This window comes from Suncus etruscus, chromosome 8 (genome assembly GCF_024139225.1).
Source record: "Suncus etruscus isolate mSunEtr1 chromosome 8, mSunEtr1.pri.cur, whole genome shotgun sequence".
NCBI classification, from domain to species: Eukaryota; Metazoa; Chordata; class Mammalia; order Eulipotyphla; family Soricidae; genus Suncus; species Suncus etruscus.
Window position 1 is genome coordinate 23,532,898 of NC_064855.1, and position 26,878 is coordinate 23,559,775.

Below are 26,878 nucleotides of genomic sequence, written 5' to 3' on the forward strand. Positions count from 1 at the left end.
GGTATGACCCAAAAATAAAAACAAAAACAAAAAAAAAGTGAATACTGCTGAACTGCATGTTTAAAAATGATAGAGATGGAAAACCTGAAAATCAAAATTCTTTAACAGATTTGGGGAAGGGGTGGGCCATACCCAGTGTAACGCAGGGGTTACTCCTGGTTCTACGCTCAGAAATGGCTCGTGGAAGGCTGAGGGTCCACATGTGATGCCAAGGATCAAACCTGGTCATCGAGGTTGGCTGTGTGCAAGGCAAACACCCTACCACTATGCTACTGCTTTAGCCCCAAAGATATTTTTCTTTAAAAAAAAAAAAAAAAACCTGAGGCAAAGAACTAAGGGTGTAGAGATGCAGCTGACAGAACTTTTGCTAGTGACCAGAGCTTAGCATGTCATCATATAATTATATAAGTATATATACTTATATATAAGTGGAGGCAAACTAATGATAAAAGTGGAATGTTTTTAACAGAAGTGACATGGCACTAATATACAGAAGCAGAGTGGATAGACGGGTGTGAGAGTTGAAGAAAGGGAAAGGGAATAAAATAAAGCAGTTTCAGAAAAAGGCAAGTCATTCCAGGGATCAGTTCAAAGGTGAAGTTATTAAAGTTTCTGATCTTTTGGATTATTAAGAAGCTGCTGAACAAGCAGATCCAGCAGCAATAAAAGAGTACAAGATGCAGAATGAGGCCCTTTTTATTCCTCTTCAGCTTCCAGGCCATTTATGAGGAATCAAAGTATTGCTTTATTTATTTATGCTTTTTCTCATCTAAACAGATCTGAAAAGGTCAGCAAATCACCCCTGTTCTGCTACTTACTGTTAGCCAAGCAAATGGGAGCATTTATACTCCCCAGAATTTGAGCTGCTGTGATAAACACATAGTTCTCACAAATTATGTAACAGATGCAATTCTGAAAGACTTTCTATATGAAATTGAGGTAATGTCAGTCAAGTGTTGAATGTGCTACATAAGCCTATGTTTATTTAATAGAACTCTGACTCCAAGAATAGGTACCTTTGAAATAAAACCATTTATCTATTTTGTTGTATCCTAATGTGGATTCCTTTCCATTTATCTTCATGGAGGCATAATCACGTCCTAAATAAGGTTAAAAGAAAGTCTAAAATTATGTAACATAGTAAAAGAGTCCTGAAAACTATAACCATCAAAGTATATTGCAAAATATAAATCACAGAAAATATTTATACCAAATTATACTGAAATATTTATACCATATTATAATTTTATTATTTAATGGTTAGATTGTTATCTCTAGTAGTACTCTCTTTATTCCTTTTTGCTTTAACTTACTTAAAATCTTTCACTTGCTCAAGGAATAAATCAACCTATGACAATTTGCAAGATCTTTATCCAACAATGCTGAATCCAATTTAACTCTAGGCTCTCAAAAAGACAAAGATGAATAACAATCTTTGCCTCAAAAAGTCTCCTGTCCAAAGGGAAGTTATGAGGTAAAACTTAAGTATACACGGCAGAGGCCAGCCGCGCCAACGGGGAATAGCGAACCCCGGCGTCCATGGTGAGTGCACTGTTTCAGGGCGCTCACACGTGGACGACCCGCGGCCACCAGCCACCCTGCGCGCGACCCCCCCCCTCATAGACTGCAGAGGCCAGCCGCGCCAACGGGGAGTAGGGAACCCCGGCGTCCATGGTGAGTGCACTGTTTTAGGGCGCTCACACGTGGACGACCCGCAGCCGCCAGCCACCCTGCGCGCGACCCCCCCCCCCCCATAGACTGCAGAGGCCAGCTTGTTGGCACAGAGACCACACCACCCGTTGCCTCAACTTCCAGGCCCCAGAGTTCATCCCACCTGACCCGAGCGTAGACTGGGGAGGACATTCCCTAGTACCTAGTGGGCCGGAGTCACCTGCCCAGCTGGGACAGGTGGGACGAATAGACTAGGTGAGCTTGGGCCTGCCCCCTGGACCTTTAGGTAACCTAGAGCAACCTAGCCCCGAGCCCCAGAGTGGACCTGAGACCCCCCCCTAGGGCTGAGAGCAGCTACCGGGAGGGCTTGACTGGGGGAATTTCTTCCGCGGTAACTCGGAGGAGCAGAGCTTCATTGACCCCCAGATAAGGGAGGGAACAGAGAGTCAGGCTCAACAGCGCCCGCAACCAGTGTGGCCAGAAGCGGAACTACACCTGCTGACAGGAATAAAGAGGAAGACTGACTTCCAACTAGTAGAGGAGAGGAGAAAAAGGAGAGGAGAAACAGTGCCCCCCACCATTGTGGTCAGGAAAGGGCCAGTACTAGCTGCCAACAAAAGAGGAAAACAACTAACCAGGCCACATAAAGAGTACAGGAGGATCAAAACCTCAGCGAGTTCACCCAAAAGTCCCTCTAGAACCACCCTCAGGGAGGGAACCAACTCCCACACCACAGGGGATCAAAACAGGTGAAAATTAGAAGCACAGCACTCTAAAACACACCATTAAATACAAAGAAATATGCGTAAATCAAGGAAATCACTAATATCTGGAGATATGGTGACAAACTCTTGCAAGCTTCCAAGTCCACCAAAATACACAGATACACGCGATGAAGACCTAAAAGCAGCCATGAGGAAGGAAATGCAAGAATTAATAAAAGGAATTAGAGAAACCCTAGCTATCGAGTATAAGAAATCTATGGATGAACAAATCAGCCAAATTAAAGAAGAAATGTTAAAGAACATGAGAGATTCCATACAAAAAGAAGTGAAGGAATTAACAGACAAAGTAACAAGCCTTACAAGCAGAAACACAGAATTGGAGAAACACATTGAAGAACTCGAAGGAAAACTGCAAACAAAAAATGATCAAGAAACCAACAAAGAAATAAAAGGCAAAGCACTGGAAGGAAAGGTCCAGTATCTAATGAAAAAGGACAAAAGAAACATACTAAGAATTGTGGGTATACCAGAAGGGGAGGAAGTAGGGAAAGGGGAAGAACAAGTAGTCAGAGAGATAATAGCGGAGAACTTCCCCACCCTCTGGAAGGATACTGCAATGCCAATACAGGAAATAAAAAGAGTTCCCAATAAGATAGACCCCAATAAACAAACACCAAGACACATGGTAATCCAATTGGCAAAAAACAAAGAGAAAGAAGAACTCCTTAAAGCAATAAGGAAGAAAAGAAACCTCAAGTACCAAGGTAGGGACATAAGAATCAAACTAGATCTCCCATTTGAAATAATTCAAGCAAGAAGACAATGGAATGACATATTTAAACGACTGAATGAAAGAAATTTCCAACCTAGGGTCCAATACCCAGCAAAACTTACATTCATATGGGAGGATAGACTAAAAACATTCTCAAACAAGAACGAATTTGAACTATTTGTGCAAACAAAACCGATCCTAAACGACTTACTCAAAGAAGAATTACACAATCCAAACCCCCGATTGTAACAAAAACCACCCTACACAACACAACTACACAACAATCCTCTCTCTCAATAATCTCCCTAAATGTTAACGGACTAAACTCACCAATTAAAAGACACATAGTAGAGAACTGGATTAGGAAAAATAAACCGGACTTCTGCTGTCTGCAAGAAACACACCTACAGATGCAGGATAAGCACAGGCTTAGAATAAAAGGATGGAAAGTGATTATTCAGGCCAATGGAAAACAAAAAAGAGAAGGGACAGCAATTCTTATATCAGACCAAATTGCATTCAACCTCAAGAAAGTGATCAGAGACAAAGAGGGTCACTACTTACTGATCAGGGGAACATTAGATCAAGAAACACTAACCCTGGTCAATATCTATGCACCTAATGTAGAGCCAGCAAAATATGTGAGGCAACTACTGGCAAACCTGGAGAAACACATGAAGGGAAATGTGATAATAGCAGGGGACCTCAATACTCCACTATCACCACTGGACAGATCCACCAAACAGAAAAATAGCAAAGAAATAAGAGCTCTGAATGAAAAATTAGAAGATTTAGGGCTAATAGACTTATATAGAGCCCTCCACCCCCAGAAAGCAGAATACACATTCTTCTCAAGCCCACATGGAACCTTCTCCAGAATAGACCATATATTAGATACAAAGCCAACCTATATAAGACCACAAAGGTAAGGATCATTAGAAGTACCCTCTCAGATCACTATGCCACAGAGCTCAAAATTGAGGTCAAGAAGAAGCAATGGAGAAAAACTAATACCTGGAGATTAAACAACATGCTGCTCAACAACAGCTGGATCAAAGAACAACTCAAGGAAGAAATAAAAAGATTCCTTGAGACAAATGACAATGAAGAGACAGCATGTCAAAATTTATGGGACACAGCAAAAGCAGTAATTAGGGGGAAACTCATAGCAATTCAGGCCTATGTCAAGAATCAGGAAAATAACAAAACCAACAGTTTAAAAGATCACCTCAAAGAATTGGAACATCAGCAACAGAGAAGTCCAACCACATCCAGAAGGCAAGAAATAATAAAAACCAGAGCAGAAATAAACAACATAGAAACCAAGAAAACAATACAAAAAATCAATGAGACCAGGAGTTGGTTTTTCGAAAAAATAAACAAGATAGACAAACCACTGGCAAAACTCACCAAAAAAAAGAGAGAAAACACCCAAATCAATAGGATCACAAATAAAAGGGGAGAGATTACAACAGAACCCCAAGAAATACAACATATCATGAGATCATATTATGAACAACTATACTCAACTAGGCTAGAGAACCCAGTAGAAATCGATAGATTCTTGGAAAAACACCCTCTTCCAAGACTGGAAAAGGAAGATCTAGAAATCCTAAACAGACCAATCACCTCAGAGGAAATTGAAGATGTAATTAAAAAACTCCCTAAGAACAAAAGCCCAGGCCCAGATGGATTTACAGGTGAATTCTATCAAACATTTCAAGAAGAGTTACTACCACTTTTCCATAGGCTCTTCCAAACCATAGAAAAAACAGGAATCCTCCCCAACTCCTTTTATGAGGCTAATATCACACTCATTCCCAAAGAAGGCAAAGACACTACCAAAAAAGAAAACTACAGACCAATCTCACTAATGAACATAGATGCAAAGATACTCAATAAAATATTAGCAAACCGAATCCAGCACTTCATCAAAAAGATCATACATCACGATCAAGTGGGATTCATCCCAGGAATGCAAGGTTGGTTCAACATACGCAAATCAATCAACATTATACACCACATCAACAACATGAAAGACAAAAACCACATGATCATATCAATCGATGCAGAGAAGGCATTTGACAAAATCCAACATCCTTTCATGTTAAAGACACTCAGCAAAATAGGGTTAGAAGGAACCTTCCTCAAGATAGTTACAGCTATCTATGAAAAGCCTACAGCCAACATTATACTCAATGGTGAGAAACTAGAAGCATTCCCACTAAGATCAGGAACTAGGCAAGGCTGTCCACTCTCTCCACTCTTATTCAATATAACCTTAGAAGTCCTAGCAATAGCAATCCGACAAGAGAAGGAAATCAAAGGAATTCAAATTGGGAAAGAGGAACACAAGCTATCTCTCTTTGCCGACGATATGATGATATACATCGAAAAACCTAAAGAGTCCACAGTAAAACTCCTAGAAACAATTAACCAATACAGCAAAGTGGCTGGTTACAAAGTCAATACACAAAAGACAGTAGTGTTTCTATATACAAACAATGAAGTTGAGGAGAGAGAGATTAAAAATACAATTCCATTTAAGATAGTATCAAAAAATATCAAGTATCTAGGAATCAACCTTACAAGAGAAGTGAAAGACCTATACCAGGGAAACTTCAAAACACTCCAGAAAGAAATTGAAGATGATCTAAAGAAATGGAAGAACATCCCATGCTCATGGATAGGTAGAATTAACATAATCAAAATGACTATCCTACCCAAACTCCTATATAGATTTAATGCAATCCCTATCCAAATCCAGACACAATTCTTTAAAGAATTAGAACAAGCATTCACAAAATTCATCTGGAACCACAAAAGACCCAGGATAGCCAAACAAATACTGAAAAACAAGAAGCTGGGAGGCATCTCCTTACCTAACTTGAAACTATACTATAAAGCCATAGTAATCAAAACAGCATGGTACTGGAACAGAGACAGGACATCAGACCAGTGGGTCAGAACAGAATTCCCAGACATAAACCCCCAGGTATATAGCCAACTAATATTTGATAAAAGAGGCAAGAATCTGAAATGGAACAAAGAAAGCCTATTCAACAAATGGTGTTGGTACAACTGGAAAACCACATGTACGAAAGTGAAAATCAACCCATACCTTACTCCTTATACAAAAATCAACTCAAAGTGGATCAAAGACCTTGAAATCAGACCCGAATCCATAAAGTTTATTGAGAATAAAATAGGCAGAACACTCAAAGACCTATATATCAAAAAGGTCTTTGAGAATGGAGCACCAATGGCAAGAACGTTAGCATCAAATATAAACAAATGGGACTACATCAAACTAAAAAGCTTCTGCATGGCAAAAGAAACCCTGCTTAACGCAAGAAGACAGCTAACAGAATGGGAAAAAATCTTTTCACTCGACATATCAGATAAAGGGCTGATATCTAGAACATACAAAGCACTCAGAAAGCTGAGCCCCCCAAAAGCAAACAAAGCTATAAAAAAATGGGGAGATGAAATGAATAGACACTTCTCTGAGGAAGACAGAAGGATGGCCAACAAACACATGAAAACATGCTCACCTTCACTCATCATCAGGGAGATCCAAATCAAGACAACAATGAGATACCACCTTACACCAGTGAGGATGGCCCACATCAAAAATAATGGAAACAACCTTTGTTGGCGGGGATGCGGTATGAAAGGAACTCTCATCCACTGCTGGTGGGAATGTCCCCTAGTCCAACACCTATGGAGGAAAGTCTGGAGAGTGCTCAAAGAACTCAGAATTGAGCTGCCATTTGACCCAGCAATTGCCCTCCTAGGCATATACCCACAAGATGGAAGGACATTCATTCCAAAATACATATGCACCCCACTATTTATCGCAGCACTCAGTATAATAGCCAAATCTTGGAACCAACCTAGGTGTCCAACAACGGATGAATGGATCATTAAGATGTGGTACATATACACAATGGAATATTACATGGCAGTTAGAAATGATACAATCACAGACTTTGCAGCAACGTGGATGGACCTAGATCATGTTATGTTAAACGAAGTAAGCCAGAAGACAAAAGATAAACACAGAATGGTAGCACTATTCTGAAACACCTAGAACATATATTTTATACACAACTAATACCTAACAATCATATAACAGGGTTTAACAGGGTAGAAACTCCGATCACTGTAATAGTCAACATATACGTGGGAGCAGTGTCCAAAATACATGAAAAAGGAACAATGCAAACTCTTGACTGCACATTATACCACAAAGAAAACAGCAACAACAGAAACAGCAACATGGAGAGAACAGGTATGTAACCAGACTCCTACAACAAAGGCCCACAATAATCCCTTAGAGATCGTAAACAGGAACACAAGTATAGAACACCGCGGGAAATCACGTAATGCAATGGCAACATACCATAACACTACGTTTTAATCCCTTTACCTTACTATATTTTAAAAATAACCTCTCAGCTTTTCTTTCCACAGGCGCCCTTAGATACAAAGGGCGGACAAACTAAGATGGCAACTCGGGATACCACACGAGATACCATACCTTGCTTGCACTATGAGACGGCCACGAGAAAACTCTTTAACATTCACTTTATCTCTAGGTTAAACCTTCTTTTAGGAATCGAAGCACGTGACCAGTCAGACCACCAAAGCAGTACCTGCGATGTACAGACCTAAACTACAGGCTCTAGTCATCGAACACATTCAACCAAACCAGCATTCCCTTGCTATTCTCTCCTTTCTTCTCTCTATTTTTTTTTTCTCTTCTCTTTTTCTCTTCTACTCTTCTCTTTACTTTTTTCCCTTTCTCTTCTCCCTTTCTACGGTATTTTCTCTTTTCTCTTCCTTCATACCCCTCCCATATATCTTCCCCTTTCTCCCCCCCGGAAATCCAACTATCCCTTCACCCCTCAATCCCATCCAGATCTCCCACCATATTAAAACTCTCCACCCTCAGTCCTTAATCTTTTAGGCATCAAGATCGACCTCCTACCCAATGAACCAGTACCCAGCACCCAGGCGAGGGGACACCCAACCGAACCCACACATCGTCTCCTGCAAGAAAAGACAGCCAACTCCCCTGTGGACACATGCTGCGAGACCCTCCCTACCAACTCCCCCTAACATGGACTGTTTCTTGAAACCGGACTTAGGTCCAATAGTATCCCCAATGCAAGAACTCTTCCAAGACCTCCCAGCTGCAAATTTTTACCAATCTGAAGGGGGGCAGGGGGTGTGATTGGAAGATGCCTGGGAACCCACACACCACAAGAAAAATCCAAAAGACAATGGGAAAACTGTACTTCCAACATAGGCATAAGACCTGTAATACACCAACTCTTTACCTGTTCTGTTCTCTCCCAAATGCAAAGTAGTCTTTTGCACCACATTGGTCCTTTAAAAACTTCGCTAACTCATTTTAATTTTTTTATATTTTTTTAATTAACTTATTTATTTAAATGTTTGCCTTACATATACATTTGTGGGCACATACACTTTTATTTCCTTTTTTTTTTTTTTTTTTTAATCGTCTTTGGGTATGTGACCTATCTCTGTTACTCACTCTGTCCACCCCAAATACTCCGACATATAATGGAGCACCACTTCCCCCTGCAAAGGCACACTAAATAAAGGGGAAATCTTACATAGTAAAAAAAAAAAAAAAAAAAGAGCTCTTATCTACTACAGATAGGAACTCATAGTTGTTTACAATACAGGGTTATCTCCTACCTTGAAAATATGTCATGTGGAATCAACTTAGACCTCAGGTGATTAGATACCATTCAACCAGCCTTGAACCCTGGATCCCAGACATAGAAACGGCACAGCTCCTCACAACAGCTGTAAGAAACAATCTCCATCTGGGACAGCCTTATTACTGCAGGGTCAACAACAAGGGCCAGCTCTAACATGATATCTCGACAATGAGGAAAATGTGAACAACTTGACCTTAGAGCAGTTTAGCCTACCTCACCAGCTAACGACAAGACAAAACCAGAAGACGTGGCACCCTTTGGTAGGTCCAAAAGCCAAGATCGTGATTTACAGATGACTGGATACTAGAACCACGACCAGACTGTATACATCTTGGGACCAATAAAAAAGCCCTAGTCTAGGGTTTGAACTAAGACCTGCACAATAAGTATGATCCCCAGTCCCAAAGGTCCGGCAGAGACAATTGTAACGGAAAGGGGCTTCTGGAAGAACAAAGAAAGACGCTATCCTAGATGCCTTCCTAGGTTCAGCGCAAAGACCAAGATCACCAACCACAGAAGATGGATTAAAATGGCACTGAGGTAACAGAACCTCCAGATTCACAAAGACTGACTTCACCATAAGTCCCACCTCAGGATATGTACAGATACTGGGACTGCTAAACACAGAGCTCTGACGGTATCACACTGGACAGAGCAGAAGCTTTCCACACACCAAAAAAAAAAAAAAAAAAAAAAAAAAAACCACAACCTGGAGAGTAATGATCCTGAGCAAAGACTAGAGCTGATTCCATGACAGTATACTCCAAGGACGGAGAAACCCCATATCTTATAGGGCAAGTGAATTCCTTTTCGAATGACCCCAATATTTACTGTGCCAGGGCAGGAGGGAAAAAAAAAAAATACAAAAAACACAAAACCTTGGTTATGTATATATATATATATATATATATATCTTACCTTCATTTATTATTGTTATTATTATTTTTATTTACCTAGCTATTTTGGTCGATTCCTCAGTTTGGATGTGATTATTGAAATTGTTGGCCCCAATTATTCTTTTTTTTTTTTTTCTTTCTTTTCTTTCTCTTCCTTTCTTTTCTTTCGTTATGTGCTACGCCATGTTTCTTATTTCAAGACCACGGCGTGTTTTTTGTTTGTTTGTGTTTGTTTTTAGTTTGTTTTGGTTTATTTTTTATCTGTTTTTTTGTGGTGCTTATCGTTATAGCTGGAGTCCTCACTGGATATTTGACACTTCTTTTGGTACTGGTGGAGTGTTTCAACTTCTTTTTCTCCTTCATTTCCCAAATCGATGATGAGAACCTCTAGAAGGATTCTGCCCATTTTCGGGGTATTAAACTCTTACCCCGGTTTATTTATTTTCTCTTTTTCAGGCAAAACCACGCAACTTGAACTAGCTACCCCTGCCCCTACTTAGAGGGGGAAATAAGGGAGGCATCAAGACCAAACTGATGCAAGACTACTAAGTAGTTGGTTAGAGACAGAGGGGACCACATATTCTAGCCGCCCTGGGGGTGAGGGAAGAGGAAATGGGAGGTAAGACAGAAACGGGGGAGTAGGGAGGACAATTTGGGGATGGGAATCCCCCCTGATTTTATGTAAATATGTACCTAAAATATTATTGTCAACAATATGTAAGCCACTATGATCAAAATAAAAATTATATTAAAAAAAAAAAAAAAAAACTTAAGTATACACAAAATTAAAACAAGGGGCAAGCGCTAAAAGGTCGTGAAACAAAAACAGTTCTTCATCACAAACCAAAAACATAAAGCAATGCTTTCTTCAAAAAAAAAAATCAGTGAACCCAAAGGTCACTCCTAAAGGGTCATTAAAATTAACATGCCTTTATTCTTAGTAAGTGGGGGCTGTATAAACTACAATTTACAAAATCAGGAGTAAGAGAGAACATCACCATGGACCACCCCATTAAAAGTTGATAAGAGAATACTGGTAACATATTGGCAAGTTAAAGAAATGAGGAAAATGGGGCCGGGCGGTGGCGCTAAAGGTAAGGTGCCTGCCTTACCTGCGCTAGCCTAGGACGGACCGCGGTTCGATCCCCCGGCGTCCCATATGGTCCCCCAAGCCAGGAGCGACTTCTGAGCGCATAGCCAGGAGTAACCCAGTAACCCCTGAGCGTCACCGGGTGTGGCCCAAAAAAAAAAAACCAAAAAAAAAAAAAAAAAACCAAAAAAAAAAAAAAAAAAAAAACAAAAGAAATGAGGAAAATGACTCAGTAGCTTAAAAAAAAAAAAATCAGCATCTTTTTTTTTTTTGCAAGTGTGAGGTTACAAGTTTGACCTTCAACGTTCCCTGTAAAAAATCACCCCATGCAATGTATTTCCAACCCCAGGTGAATGGATCTGAAAAAGGATAGCCACGAAGAATTAACAAACCAAGCCAGTCTGGAGAGAATCATGGAATCAGCTTACTTTTCACATGCCAAGCCAAACAGAAACCTGTTGTTTCATCAGTACAAATTCATCTGGCAGGAGGAGGGTCTAGTGAGATCCAGGTGGACTTTTACATATTTAAGGGATAGGAGAAAAGAAAAGAGGAAATTTAGGGAATGCCTTTATTTGGGGTAATAGGGTGCCAACTAACACTCCCTACATTTACTAAAGCTGATTAAACAGCTGTGAAGTTTGGGTCCCATGGTAACGAAGTGTGCAATCATTGGAGCATAGCCTAGCATATGTAAGCAGTACAACTTCCCATGAGCATATGAGTGTGCATGAAATCCTTGCAAATTCCTACAACCAGAATGTACAAAAGCACCCAACAAAATGAGTATGATTCCCCAGAAAGCATGTGTAAACACTACAACTTAGGTATTGAACCTCCCAAAAGAGCAACACTATCACATGGTCCTCCAAGCATCACCAGGTATATCCCTAGAGGCCAACAAGCACCACTATGGTAGCTTGGATAATCCCCAGCACCTCAGGCTTCAATCAGCTTTGCATTCTCAGGCCCTCATTGAATTGTCAGCTCAGTTGGCTAAACATCATCAGAAGGGGCATTCAGTATCTCCTGAACATCACTGGAAGTCCAGCAAGCAAAGAAAGGGGGAAAAAAGTAGCCATTATTAATTGAAAGGTATTTCCCCTGTGATTTTCTAAGTTTGGCAGGCCCAGGCAAGGATGGCTCAACCCTGTTTCAGCTAGGACAGGTTGACTGGGTTGAACATTTTTTTTTAAATATGGAACACTTCACAAATTTGCATGTCATCCTTGCGCAGGGGCCATGCTAATCTTCTCTGTATAGTTCCAATTTTAGTATATTGCTGCCGAAGCGAGCACTGGGTTGAACAATTTATTTGGGATTAGACTATTTATTTTTAGGATCAGCCATCCAGAAGGCAGTTGATACCTGACATTGGCTGGGAGTTTGGTATGGGCAGCAAAGAAGACTTTCAAGGGCTGTCTCTCACAGACAGTTTTGATTTTGCCCTTTCCTGCCAGGTTCCACCTAGGGAAGCCAAATGTAGCCACCAAAACGTTTGGGGGAGGAAGGGAGGAAGGAAGGAAGGAGAAAATAAGAGACAATGTTACCTTTTTTTTCCTGTGGGGTGGTGGTGGACAATGTTGCCTTTTAATGCATCACAAAAGTTTAGGGAAGAGAGAAAGCGGGGCAAAATGCTGCTTATGCTGCATATTAGAGGGGGCGGGGCCCTCATCCCAGGACCCAAAGCCTCTCTCCTCTAGTATCTTTCTGGATCCCCTATCTAACTGCAAGGCTTCTCCTTTTATACCTTTTATATTGTTATGGGTGGGGGGGGGTTCCAGTCCATTGGCCATTACATGGGGATGTAATCACCCCTTAAAGATGAACTACCATTTATGCAGTAACCCCCTTAAAGATATATTAACAGTTACAATACTGAGTATTCCACAGAGTGCAAACAGAAACCCTATCACTTTAATGCTCTGGTCCACATCATTATCTCTTCCACGACAGTCACAAGCTTTATGGCATGACATTGATTCTTGGTGTAGCATTTTGTCACTCTGTCATGATTCTAAAGGAAGGACAAAGATCCCACTTTTCACAGGAGGATAAGTAGTTTCACATTAAAAAGTAAACTGTGTGAGCTGGGAGATATATTTCTAGTATTGTCTTGAAAAGACAATCCATTATATAGAATTTTCACTGAAGGTAAATGGGTACTATTAGGATAATGCAAAAACTGAATGATTCTATGTGTTTTTCAAATGATTTAACTCTAGAAACACCATAAGGCATAAACTAAAATAATAACTAAAAAAGGTAAATATGAATGAATGAATCAAAAGTTTAGTTGAGCATGGGGCTGGAGCAATAGCACAGGTAGGAGGACATTTGCCTTAAACGCAGAAGCAGACCCTGGTTCAATCCCTGGCATCCCATATGGTCCCCCAAGAGTGCCAGGAGTGATTTCTGACCATAGAGCCAGAAGTAATCCCTGAGCACCACCAGATGTGGCCAGGGAAAAAAAAAAAGTAAAGAGCAACATACCTGCCAAAAACATGATAAATGCAGGTGAAATGTCCTACGACCAAAGGGATATGGATAATAGTGGAACTTCAAGCAAGGGTGATGATACCTTTAAGATAAAGTTTCCTCAGAACAATGATCAATAAATTTTTAGGCACTTGTAATGAAGGTAGAATGCATTTGTAAATAAAAAGCATGAAAAGAAACAAAAATAATGTGCACATTTAAAACCATGAAAAAGAAATGCAATTTGATTAATCAATAATTTGCTACAGTGCCAGAGTGGTGGCACAAGCAGTAGGGCATTTATCTTGCACACGCTAACAACCTAGGATGGACCACAGTTCAATCCCCGACATCCCATATTGTCCCCTAAACCATAACTAGCTGTGACCCAAAAACCAAAAACAGAATTTGCTACAGTATAGACACAAGGCAACATCTCTTACAGTAACCCTAAACCACTGATATTTATCTGCACACAAAATAAGTGAAATAAAACATTCTCTTTGTGGTTCACTGCGTTAATGAAACTGCTGACTCAGAGATCTAAATCTAAGTCATAGAACAATTTAGTAGCTCCTTTTTTAAGTGATAAGAGTAATCGTACTTGAATTTTAAATTAAGTTTCTTTTAAACTTTAAATCACCTGTGAGAGAGCAGACACTATTTCTTGATTTCCTCTCCTACTTTCATCCTGACAACACAGAATTCATCAACACTGTACTTGTCTTCAATGTTTGTTTCTGATTGTGTAAAAATAACAAATTTTCTTCATTTTGAAGTATTTCTGATTGCTTTTCTATTTACTCCAATAACAAATTAAACTTGGTAATATTATTTTCAGGACTATAGTTCAACATTATTAACATGAAGTAGAATTTTAATAATTCCAGTAAGGACAAAGTCAAATTTATACACAAAGAATTGTGTCATTTTACTGTAAATAGAACTATCTTCTACTGTAATTTATAAATTTCTTATTTGATTATGAGAATAAATAGGTATAAACCATTCCAATACTGTATAATTTCAATGACTATTCTGTGAGAGCAAAAAAAAAAATATCAGAGAAAATGGTTTCAAAGATTTAAAGTCTTACTGCACTTTAAAAGATTTAATTTTAAAGACTATAAGAATATTACAAACAGAGCATATGTATGTTAAGTATGATATCCTAAACTCAAGCTATAGTACTGAATGTTTACTTCCAGGAGAAACTAATGTTGATCTCAAGGTGAATTCCATACCATTAACTACTCTTTTAGAGACAGACCAAACTCTGTCTCTAAGGCTTTCCTTGTCTCTCCAATTTGTAAGATTCTTTGTCCTTTTCCAAGAGTCTGTTCCCATCCTCTCACACTTAAATAATCTCAGGAAGATTTCAGCCCATATTTAGCTGATAAACATGCTAATGTAGTTATGTTAAAGCTTTCAATTGAAGGGCTGGAGAGATAGCATGGGGGTAGGGCATTTGCCTTGCATGCAGAAGGACGGTGGTTCAAATCCCGGCATCCCATATGGTCCCCCAAGCCTGCCAGGAGCAATTTCTGAGCACTGACGGGTGTGACCCAAAAACAAAAACAAAACAAAACAAACAAAAAAGCTTTCAACTGAAACTTTAAAGATGACACTAAGGATCAGAAAAAAATGATCAGAAAAATATTCAGTTCTTCCAAAAGGATTAGCCAAATTATTCATCTCATAAATTTACAAAAATTAGTACAATGCATGAAGAGGAACATGAAGTACACTGCAACAGTCTAATGAAATATATTCAACATATAAGCAAGAATATGAATCCTAAGGGTATGAAATTGCAAAAACTGTAAAAAAGAACCTAACTAAAATTTAACTGCTAGTAAGAAAAGTTGATCTTATGAAAATTAGCCATATCCAAAAGCCATTAAAAATGATCGCTAAATGCAATGGTAAAATACTAGAATACAAGGTTCAGGGGCCAGAGCAAAAGCACAGCAGTAGGGCAGTTGCCTTGCACTTGACTGATCCAGGACATCTCATATGTTCCCCCAAAGCCAGAAGCAATTTCTGAGCACATAGATTGGAGTGTCACCTGGTGTGGTCCGTCCCCCCCCCCAAAAAAAAAATACAAGGTTCAGGAGAGTCTCTGTGACTTAGTTGTCACAGGTAGGTGTGGCCTTCAGGGTTGAAATCAATGGAGTCGTCTCAGAATGAGAACATGTCAGTCTCTCCTAGATGGAAGGCCCTGCACCCACCCAACCCAATTACATTGTTGTGAGGTATATGTTGTAATTATATAAAGTGATTTATTTTGTGCCTGCTAAGAGACTGGGTGGGAACTAGGAGTGTTGATGGAGATATGGTCACACTGGTGGTGGGATTTATGTGGGAACACTGAACACCTAAGACAACTATATTAAGAACTTTGTAAATCAGTATTTAAATAAAGTTTAAACAAACATTAAATGAAAGGAAGAAAAGAATACAAGGTCCTCTATATCCAGATTTTAAGTCCAAATATTTTCAAATGAATTACTTGTAAGAATCAAATTCCAATGCAGAAACCTAAGGAAAAAAGTCTCTAAAGTAATCAAACTATTACCAATCTGAGGAATCAAAATTATCTCCCAAACTTGCCATAAAATAATTTGAAGAACTGATGTGTTATATTGGTACCCTAGAGTTGCAAGTCTTGAAACAAATATACTCTGTGTTCTACATTAGCTGAATTTGCAATGATTTTTTTCAAAGAAAAAAAAATGCACCTTTGTTGTAGAGGTCAGAGGAATAATCTCTTCTGATGGCTATGCTCTTAATTCCCACTGCCCAAAAGAAAAAGAGTTCTTATAATAACAGAATAAGTTATGAGAATCCTCTAAAGAGAAATTAGAGACAGAAAATGTACTTGTTCTATTCAAATTCTAGCTAGCATTATTTCTATCAGAAAAAAAATTCTATCTGGGAACCAGATAAATATCTCAATGGGCAAGAGCACATACTTTGCTTTGTGAGGTCATGAGTTTGACCTCGAGCAGCACATGGTTCAGAGCATTTCCAGGTGGTCCTGATACCAAGGAACATCCACTTCACCAAGCCCGAACATGAAACTGTAAGCAAAAAATGACGCAAATGGTCCCCTTTCCCCCAAATAAATATAAATCTTTAAATCCAAGAAGGAAAACAAACAATAGCAGAGATGATTCACTGGCAGCAACTTAACTACACTTTTAGAACCTCTGGTAAAAGAATCTTAGACTCTTCCCTCTTAAAGGAAAGCTTCTTCAACTGTAAACTTACAGTCATTTTGGAAAGCAAAATAAATGCCTTTCTTCTTCACCCTCTGGTAAGAAAGGTAGAGGTCAATAAGAATAAAGCTCATCTCACACAGTTCAATATTACATATATCTTTTGGTGTATAATACAAACTATAGCTATGAAGCCAAAGATTTTTCTTTCAGTCCAATTCAGTAAAAGAGCTTCTATTTGTAACTGGATAAACTGTCATCACATTGCAAAATGAATTCAAAATAATGTTCCTACCTCTCAAGAATTTGATTCTAATAGGTTTATGCAAATTAAGAATTTTTATTTATTGCCCCAACCAAATAAAAAGAGAGCTAGCTATAAATGTCAGAAATATTTTTGCAATATTATAGCCTCACCATTTACAATAAAAAGGTGTTTGAGTGGAATACTAATACTGTATTATTTCAGTGTGTTGCAATAAAACAACATCCCTTGGGACACTGAGATAAGACAAGCATATTATAGAGAATATGGTATGGTGACTAATAAAATTGCCAATCCAATTTCACTCTGTAAAGACCTTCATACAAGGCTTTGTTGAAATCTCTATTATCCAAGTGGCAACTTGTTTCTAAACTAAATCAAACCAAAGTGAAACCATGCGCTATAGTTTGCTGACCTAACAAAAAGACTAAAATAAAATTAAATGTTGCTAGGGGTAGGAAGAACAAAAGCAGAAGAATAGGGCAATTTTGCTTTCTTGAGAGGCATGAGTCAGACTTAAATATGCACATAATAGCATTACAAGAAAATATTCCCCATTTCTTATTACAGCTACCCTGTCCTGAGTACTGTTATTTGTCACTGTCATTAATTACATAGAAGAGGTATTAAAAGAGATCAATACTACTGTAATCAAGGCTTTTTTTTACTTCAGGGGAAAAAACTAAACTCAATACATATGGCCATAATCTTACTAGTGGACATTTACCTCCACCAGTAAATTCTACTCTTCCCAGTGCTTTTCATAAACTATACATCTTAATCCTAGAAAAAAGCAATGTAACATTTTCTTTAATCCTACAAGGCTGAAATACGGTAATCTTCTACAAGCTCACTTACTAATGAGGCAGAAGTCTTCACATTTCTCTAAAAGTTTTATTTCCTCTGGTCCTCATAGCCAAGAATTTTATTCCAAATTTACAAATAAACAAATGAAAAGAATCAAAATACAAAGTTAAAGGTATCTTTGTAGCTTTTTTTTAAATAAAAAAGCAATATGAAGAACAAATACCCAAATTTTAAGTGAAATGGAAACCCTCAAATTGAGATAGAGAGTAAGTTAGAGTTCTAGAAAGGGCAGAAATCTTTTGTATCACTCTAGAGACCCTACAGGTAACCAGTAGAAAATAGCACAAACTATATGAAATAGTTCTCACAAAATTTACAACACCAAGAGTATTTTGCTGCAAAGAATGAACTTTGGGGATTAGGTGTCAACGTAGGTTCATCAATTGTGGAGGCGCTCAAGAGAGAATAGCAGGTGTAGGGAAAGAAGACACCGCTGGGTTGCCCCAGGTACGACCAGTCTTGAGACTGAGATCTCCAGAGTCTTCTCAGAATCAGGGCAGGTCACACGTTCCTCCCCTGCCAGAAGGCCCAGCACCCACTATCGACTTCCTGTGACTTATAAATGACCCAGCTCTACAACTAACCTCAAAGAGAGGCCAAACTGCTGAATCATCCTAGTTTCACAACTCCAAATTTCACAGTACTGACAGTCCGATAAGAGCACATCAAATTAGATGTGAAAACCAAACAGAAACACACTAAGCTCAATAAATGAAAAAAAAAAAAAAATAACACAGAAGGCTGAAACACACTAAGCTCAATAAATGAAAAAAAAAAAATAATAATAACACAGAAGGCTATCCTAGAGCCTAACAGCTCAGTAAATCCTCAGGCAATGACTTCCGTAACACCACTACAAATATATGTTGTAACAAGCAATATAAAATAAACTATTTGTGCCTGATAAGAGAGTAGGTTTAGAGAGTGGGTAGGAAACTGGGGACATTGATGAAGTGAAGGTCATATTGGTGGTGGGATTGGTATTGGAACACTGAGTTACCTAAACAACTTTATTAAGATAAACTTTGTAAATCACTGTGTTTAATAAAGTTTCAAACATTTAATAAAAAATAATTGCTACTTTGGAAATCTCTATGTAATATGTATTAAATCTCAAATGTGTTATTAACCAAAAATTGTTCTCCAAAAAATAAAGTCTTAAAAAATAAACCATAGGGTGACTGTACAGAGGATAGGGCACTTGCCTTGCATGTAGCTAACTCAGGTTTGATCCTCAGCACCCCATTATGGTCCCCAGAGTGCACCAGGAGTGATCCCTGAGTGCAGAGCCAGGAGAAAGTCCTGAGTTCTGCCAGGCATGGCCCTATCCCCCCATACTAAATGGAGAGAGAGAGGGAGGAAGGAAGAGAGGAGGGTGGGAGGGAGGGAGAAGAAAGAAACCTGAAAACCAAGGAGATGGATCAGAGGACTTGAATGCAGGCTTTGCATGTGGGAGCTCCAAGTTTTAAGGCCCAGCATTAAGTGGTACCAATTGCCACATAAAATCCCTCCAAGACTCAATTAGTCATCAAGAAAAAGTAAATCAAAAACAAACAAACAAACAAAAAAGTAAATCAAATCCATTATTTGCTACAACTAGTATGGGTAACATTAAGCAAACTAATTTTTATCAAATTTTAGAGTATGTAAAAACTAATGGAGACTGTCATTAACTGATACACAAATACAACCAAATGCCATGAAACATTCTTTGTAAGTTTATTTTAAAAGCAAAAATTCTCAGGGCCAGAGAGAGATAGAACAGTAGTAAAGTGTTTGCCTTGCACACAGCCCATACAGGATGGATGATGGTTCAATCCTGGAGTCCCATATGGTCCCCCGTGCCTGCCAGGAGTGATTTCTGAGCACAGAGCCAGGAGTGGCCCCTGAGCACCCCCCCCCCAAAAAATAAATAAATAAATGCAAAACTTCTCAACCTAGTCTCAACCTAGACACTTTGGACTCATGTTCATCAGCAATACTATTCCATGTTGTATGCAGTCAGCATTCTCCTGAATATTTATCTTCCTCCACCATGTGGTAACAACCAAAAATGCTCCCAGATAATACTCACGTGTTGCCAAATAGCCTCATCAACTGAAAAGCACTGATTTAAAATTAAATAACCACTTCTAGGTATTTACTCAACAACATAAAATAAATATCCTTAAATATCCTTAGATGACCTGTATATAAATGATCAATAGTTTTGGTCTTACCAACCAAAACAAGTAGATATAATCAGAAAGTGAATAGATACACAAGTGTATGTCTATGCAGATCAGCATGAAAAATAAAGTAACTACCAGATGCAGAAGATAGGCTATACTTGCATACTTATATTGTAAAATAAGCAAAAATTAGATGAATGATATAGTGATTGTGCTAGAGTGCTAGAAAGGACAAAAGATAATATGCTTAAAATGTATACCTGTATTGGACCAGAGATGACACAGTGGGTAAGGTGTTAACCATGCATTCCGCCAACACAAGTTCAATCCCAGTATTGTATATAGTAACTGAGTGCTGTTAGGTATGACCTATAACATTGCCCCCCCCCCCAAAATTTATACCTGTAATGCATGTAAAGTATGCCTCTAGAAATGTAAATTAAACCATTTGTGGCATCTAATAGTACTAAGGAGCCCATTTGGTGGCAAACTCAAAAACTAGGAAATTGTTGTCAGCCATGTATTCTTATCACTTGAGAAATATTCCCAGCCCAAATCAATTTTCGGGATGTCACAATAAAATAGATCGGCATGAGGGTGGTTCACCTCTGGTCCTTGAGATATGTTAGAAGTAAGACAAGATCATCCTTTCCTGAGCCCATTTCTATATGAGTAAACCAAGATCTTAGATACTGATTTAAGATACTGAATTTAACTGACTAGATAGAGCTTCTACAGTTTGACCCAGCTAACAAAGCTTTGTATACATTCCTCCTTTATTCTTTTCTATTAGCTGAGCACTAAGACCTGAATGAAACAGCGCTATCACATTTATTTTATGAGACATTTATTCAATTGTCAAATGAACCATAGTGCTTTCTTTTGAAGGTCAAAGTCTTCAAAGCATCCAGCTGCCAGTGAAACTGACTCATTAAAAAAATTATCGTATGCAGAACAAAAACAATTTAAGATTATTATTATTATTATTTTTCATTTCCATGAAATTTCTCATGACAACTCACTCTCACCGTCAGTGTTTACTTCACTAATAAGGTAAAAATAGCTTTCAAATTTATCTCACTTCTTTCTGAAATAGATATATTTGGTGATACCAACTATTTAACTGGACCAAAACTACAATTCTGATTGGGTTTGGTTTTTTTTTTTTTTTGGTTTTGGTTTTGGTCACACCCAGCAGTGCTCAGGGGTTACTCCTGGCTCTGCACTCAGAAATCACTCCTCGCAGGATCAGGGGACCATATGGGATACTGAGATTCGAACCAAGGTCTTTCTGTGTTTAAGGCAAACGCCTCACCGCTATGCTACCTCTTTAGCCCTGATCGATTTCTTTTAATGTTTTACAAATTATTAAGAATCATTAACTCTCACCTTTCCAGACCTATAAAGTGGTATGTATGACTCCAGCAGGTAGTACCAGTCAACAGTGAGATTTGCTCTAGAGAGGAAGGAGAGGACTCAGATGTGTAGGTCCTACCTCATAACCTAATAGGAATAGGATGACACAGCTTCTTTAAATATCTATAATCTTTTGTAACACAGCTATATATAAAAAAAAAATAAAGCTCATAAACTTAGGGACCAAGAATGTTGCTCAAGTGGCCGAGTATATATCTTATATGCACAAGACACTGAATTTGTCTACATTGCAGTAGCCCCTAACAACAACAAAATCTTGTGGCTGGGAGAAACAATACATTGTAAGACTATATATAAAGTTGGCTTACGGTGAAAAAAATATGTGAAATACTATTTTCTAATATTAAGTAGATAGATCTGAAAGAAAATGTCAATTATCTCGAGTAGAAGAAAACAAATAAGTTACAAAAGTAGCACAAGATTCTTTTAAGAAAGTAAGTTATAATTCAACAGAACCATTGATTATCAAAATTCTATGCAAGTTCATGTTTGAGTTGCCAGTGAAAGGCAGTTCTGTGTTTACAATATACAATATCCCAACAAGGAGTATCAATCAACCTTTCTTTTTTTTTTTTTAATTTTTTTTCTTTTTTGGTTTTTTGGGCCACACCCGGCGATGCTCAGGAGTTACTCCTGGCTGTCTGCTCAGAAATAGCTCCTGGCAGGCACAGGGGACCATATGGGACACCGGGATTCGAACCAACCACCTTTGGTCCTGGATCGGCTGCTTGCAAGGCAAATGCGCTGTGCTATCTCTCCGGACCCCAATCAACCTTTAATTTACGATCTGGGTTCTGCAGTAGGATCAGACTGCCTTAAACCAATGATCATGAGTGTATTTCTTCATCAGTCCTCAGACCTTCTCAGAAAACCTGTAAGATCAGATCTATTTCGTAATAGTAGTCTGCTTTAGCATATTGACATTTTCAGTTATAATATAAGAGCAATGAAATATAAAGCTACTGACGCATTTGCACTAATCAAGCAATTGAAAACTTTACAGGCCAGCAAAACTTCTTTTTTTTTGGGGGGGGGGGGGGGTTGGTCCACATCTACGGATACTCAGGGGTTACTCCTGGCTCTGCGTTCAGGAATCACTCCTGGCAAACAAAGAGGACCATATGGAATGCTGAGGATCAAACCCAGGTTCATCCTGGGTATGCTGCATGTGGGGCAAACACTCAACTGCTGTGCTATCGCTCCAGCCCCCAGCAAAAAATTTTGACTTTATTAAATCTCAACTATTAAGTACAAAAGCATTCATTTCCTGAGACTGCCATACAACTATAAATTTGGTGACTTTAATAGACATAATACTTCCCAGGGTTCTGCAGGCCTAATGTCCAAGATCAAACTGCCAACAGGTGATACATAAACTCTTTCAGATTCTATGAGTTCATTCCCTGCCTCTTTCAGTTTCCTGACTCTAGGTATTCCTGCCTCATTCTAATCTTGACCATCATGTTCACATTGATTGTCTCCCCGCCCCATCTCCATATATCTTTTCTGTCTCTCTCTCCCTTATGTCCACTTGTCACTGAAGTTAAGACCCACTTATTTTTTTTAATAATGCCATCAAATATTTAACATAATTAAATCTGTAAGAATTCTCCCATTAAAGTTATATCATGGGATTAGGATATAGATCTGTATTTTGAGGGCAATTATTCATCCACTGCAAGTCTTTTCTGTATGAACAAATGAGAAATATTCAGAAAGAATTTCTGCTGCAACATGAAGTGGAATAATATGCATAACAAGTATTTTCAAAATGAACAAACCATTTTTAAAAAATAATAAATAAAAAATCCTTTAAGGTTACAAAGTTAAACCAGTAACTTTTATCTTAACAATGAACAAAAGATGTAAGTCTATGTTACATCCGTTTTTAAGAAAAAAAAATTTTTATGAAACAAAGCTTGCTTAGAAAGATGTGAGAAGAGAGAAATAGAAGAAATGTGTTCAAGAGAGAACACAAGCTTCTCCAGAATGAAAATAATTAAGCAAAAAACCATAGAACAAGCAAGCAAAATATGTGTTCAAGGGAAATCACGAACTTGAAGAGCAAACCTAAAACTTATCTTTAGGGAATTATTGGTACTTAAGCATTACAGTTGTAGAATAAGAAAATATGTAACCATTTGAAAGGGCTATTATAACACCCCTCCATCCACCAAGTTTTGTATGTCAGATTACCCTCAGATAAATCAATAAAAATGGTTTTTAAAAAAGATAACTAAACTCAGAAATTGTTATTAGAATCCAGCTGTCTTGAGTTCTTTTTAACTCAGGCTTTAAAGAAATTTGCACAAATACAATAGTTTTACTTTCTAACTAATTTTCTTATGTTGGAAAGGTTTCTTTAATAATAGAAAAAAGCGGTCTGTGAACTTTCCCAGGGCAGCACAAGGTAGGTTGGGAGGTTTCCCGGGTGGCACTCGCCAGGGGACCCTCATTTGCCCCGCGGCACTAGCCAGATGACCTTCCTTTGGCTCCACCCCTCCCTTGTGTCTGTGAGCTTTCCCAGGTGGCATTCGTCAGGGGACCTTCCTTTGCCTCTGCCCCTCCCCCCATCGCATCTGTGAGGTTTCCTGGGGTGGCACAAGGTAGGCTGTGAGGTTTCCCGGGTGGCACTCGGCAGGGGACCTTCCTTTGCCTCCACCCATCCCCCATCACGTCTGTGAGCTTTCCCTGGCCATAGACAAGAAGGTTTTCCGACAGAGGCCTGGAGGAGGCAGAGTTCCGCTGACTTCCAGGTAGGGGAGGATGACAAAGGAGAAAGGCTCAACAGTGCCCCCCACGATTGTGGCCAGGTGCGGTACTGCACTAGCTGTCAGCAAGAGAGGGGAACACTAACCAGGCTCCCACTAGAGGCCAAACTTCAGCCAGCCCACTCAACAGTCTCACCCAGAGCTGCAATCCAGAGAAGGGACCCAGCCCCACATCTCAGGGAGCAAAAGCAGGCTGAAATCGGAAGGCACTGCTCTCTAAGCCACACCAATAAATGCATGAAAACATGGGTAAACTGAGGAGGACCCTAACAGCTGGAGATACAGAAAGAACTCCTACTAAGTTCCCAAGTCCACCAAAATGCACAGATCCAAGAGATGAAGATTTAAAAGCAGCCATGAGAAAGGAAATGCAAGCCATGGTACAGGAAATGAGAGAATCGCTAGCCACCGAGTACAAGAAATCCATGGAGGAACAAATTAGCCAAATTGAAGATCTGATACAGAATATGAGAGACTCCATACAAAAGCAATTAAAGGAATTAGCAGACACCGTAAAAAGCCAGACGAGCAGAATCACAGAGATGGAGAAGCACATAGAAGTACTTGAAGAAAAACTGCAAACCAAAAATGACCAGGAAAACAACAAGAAATTAAGAGGCAAGGCACTGGAAGGAAAAGTCCAGTTCTTAATGAACAAAGACAAAAGAAATAATCTAAGAATTGTAGGTATTCCAAAAGGGGAGTAAACAAGGAAAGGGGAAGAACAAGTAGTTAGGGAAATAATAGCAGAAAACTTCCCCACCCTTTGGAAAGAGGACTCCCTGCAAATTCAGGAAGTTAAAAGAATCCCTAATAAAATAGACCCTAATAAACCAACACCAAGACATATAATAATCCAAATGGGAGAGAGAGAGAGAGAGAGCAAGAGAGAGAGAGAGCAAGAGAGAAAGAGAACAAGAGAGAGAGAGAGAGAGAGAGAGAGAGAGAGAGAGAGAGAGAGAGAGAGATGAACTCCTTAAGGCAATAAGGGAAAAAAGGAACCTCAAGTACAAAGGAAGGGACATAAGAGTCAAACCAGATCTCCCATTTGAAACAATTCAAGCAAGAAGACAGTGAAATGAAATACTTAAACGACTGAATGAAAGAAATGTCCAGCGTAGGGTACAATACCCAGCAAAACTGTCATTCATATGGGATGGTAGCCTAAAAACATTCTCAAACAAAAACAAACTTGCAGTTTTTGTGCAAACAAAACCAATCCTAAACAACCTACTCAGAGACGAACTACACAATCCAAATCCCCGATTGTAACAACCACCCTACACAACACAACTGCACAACAGCCCTCTCTGTCAATAATCTCCCTAAATGTTAACAGACTAAACTCTCCCATTAAAAGACACATAATAGAGAACTGGATTAAAAAACATATACCAAACTTCTGCTGCCTGCAAGAAACACACCTACAAGTACAGGACAGGCATAGGCTTAGAATAAAAGGATGGAAATCAATCTTTCAAGCTAATAGAAAACAAAAAAGAGCAGGAACAGCCATTCTTATATCAAACCAAATTCCATTCAACCTCAAAGTGATCAGAGACAAAGAGGGTCACTACTTACTAATCAGGGGAACAATAGATCAAGAGGTACTAAGCCTGATCAATATTTATGCACCTAATGTAGAGTCAGCAAAATACGTGAGGCATTTGTTCACTAACCTGGAGAAACACATGAAGGAAAATGTGACAATAGTAGGAGATTTCAATATCCCACTATCACCACTGGACAGATCCAGCAGACAGAAAAACAGCAAAGAAATGAGCCCTAAATGAAAAATTAGAAGATCTAGGGCTAATAGACTTATATAGAGCCCTCAACCCCCAGAAAACAGAATACACATTCTTCTCAAGTCCACATGGAACCTTCTCCAGAATAGACCATGTCTTAGGATACAAATCTAACCTATATAAGACCACAAATGTAAGGATCATTAGAAGCACCCTATCAGATCACTATGCAACAGAGGTCAAAATTAACTGCAAGAAGAAGCAATGGAGAAAAACTAATATCTGGAGATTAATCAACATGCTGCTCAACAACAGTGGATCAAAGAGCAATTCAAGGAAGAAATAAAAAGATTCCTTGAGACAAACGATAATGAAGAGACAACTTGTCAAAATTGTGGGACACAGCAAAACCAGTAATTAGGGGGAAACTCATATGTGTATTCCCTGATTCAATGTTAATATATTATGTTATGTTAGTTTACCTCATTATGTTAATCAATTTTGTCTCTTGAATAAATTCTTACAATAAAAAAAGATTTAAAAAAAGAAATGAACACTATCACAGTAGCCAAGATGAATGCCTCCATAAGCAAATTTTGTGGTATATATACATAGAATACTTTTGCTATAAAAAGTAAAACCTTCCCATTTGTGACTACATTGATAGATTTTGAGGACATTAGGTTAAGTAAAATAGAGTAAAAGATACCACATCTCACTTATATATCATAAAAAAACCGCAAAACATCACTTTAAAAGAAAACACAATAAGCAAACTCAGAGAGATAACACAAGAACTAAGTACAAGATAGGTAGGCCAAATCCAAGACAGTCTTTGTCCCTTGACAACTGAAAGTATCCTAAGTATTGTCCAAAGAAAAAATAAACAAAAAAAGAACAACACAATTAAACAAAAATAACTATGTATAGTGATCATTTCCCATATCTACACATATTACATTCTGTCATGTTTAGTTGAAAGTACTATAATCTGTGTCAATTATATCTCA

The 26,878-nt window shown here is 38.7% G+C and overlaps 1 protein-coding gene and 1 non-coding gene across 2 annotated transcripts in view; both read right to left on the reverse strand.

The window, feature by feature from the left end:
* DDX10 (DEAD-box helicase 10) overlaps positions 1-26,878 on the reverse strand; it is a 278,266-nt gene that overhangs the window by 162,862 nt on the left and 88,526 nt on the right. The gene's annotated exons all lie outside the window — the stretch shown is intronic.
* Positions 12,103-12,207, reverse strand: LOC126016939 (U6 spliceosomal RNA). The gene has a single exon (XR_007498621.1). It is a non-coding gene; the product is annotated as a U6 spliceosomal RNA (small nuclear RNA).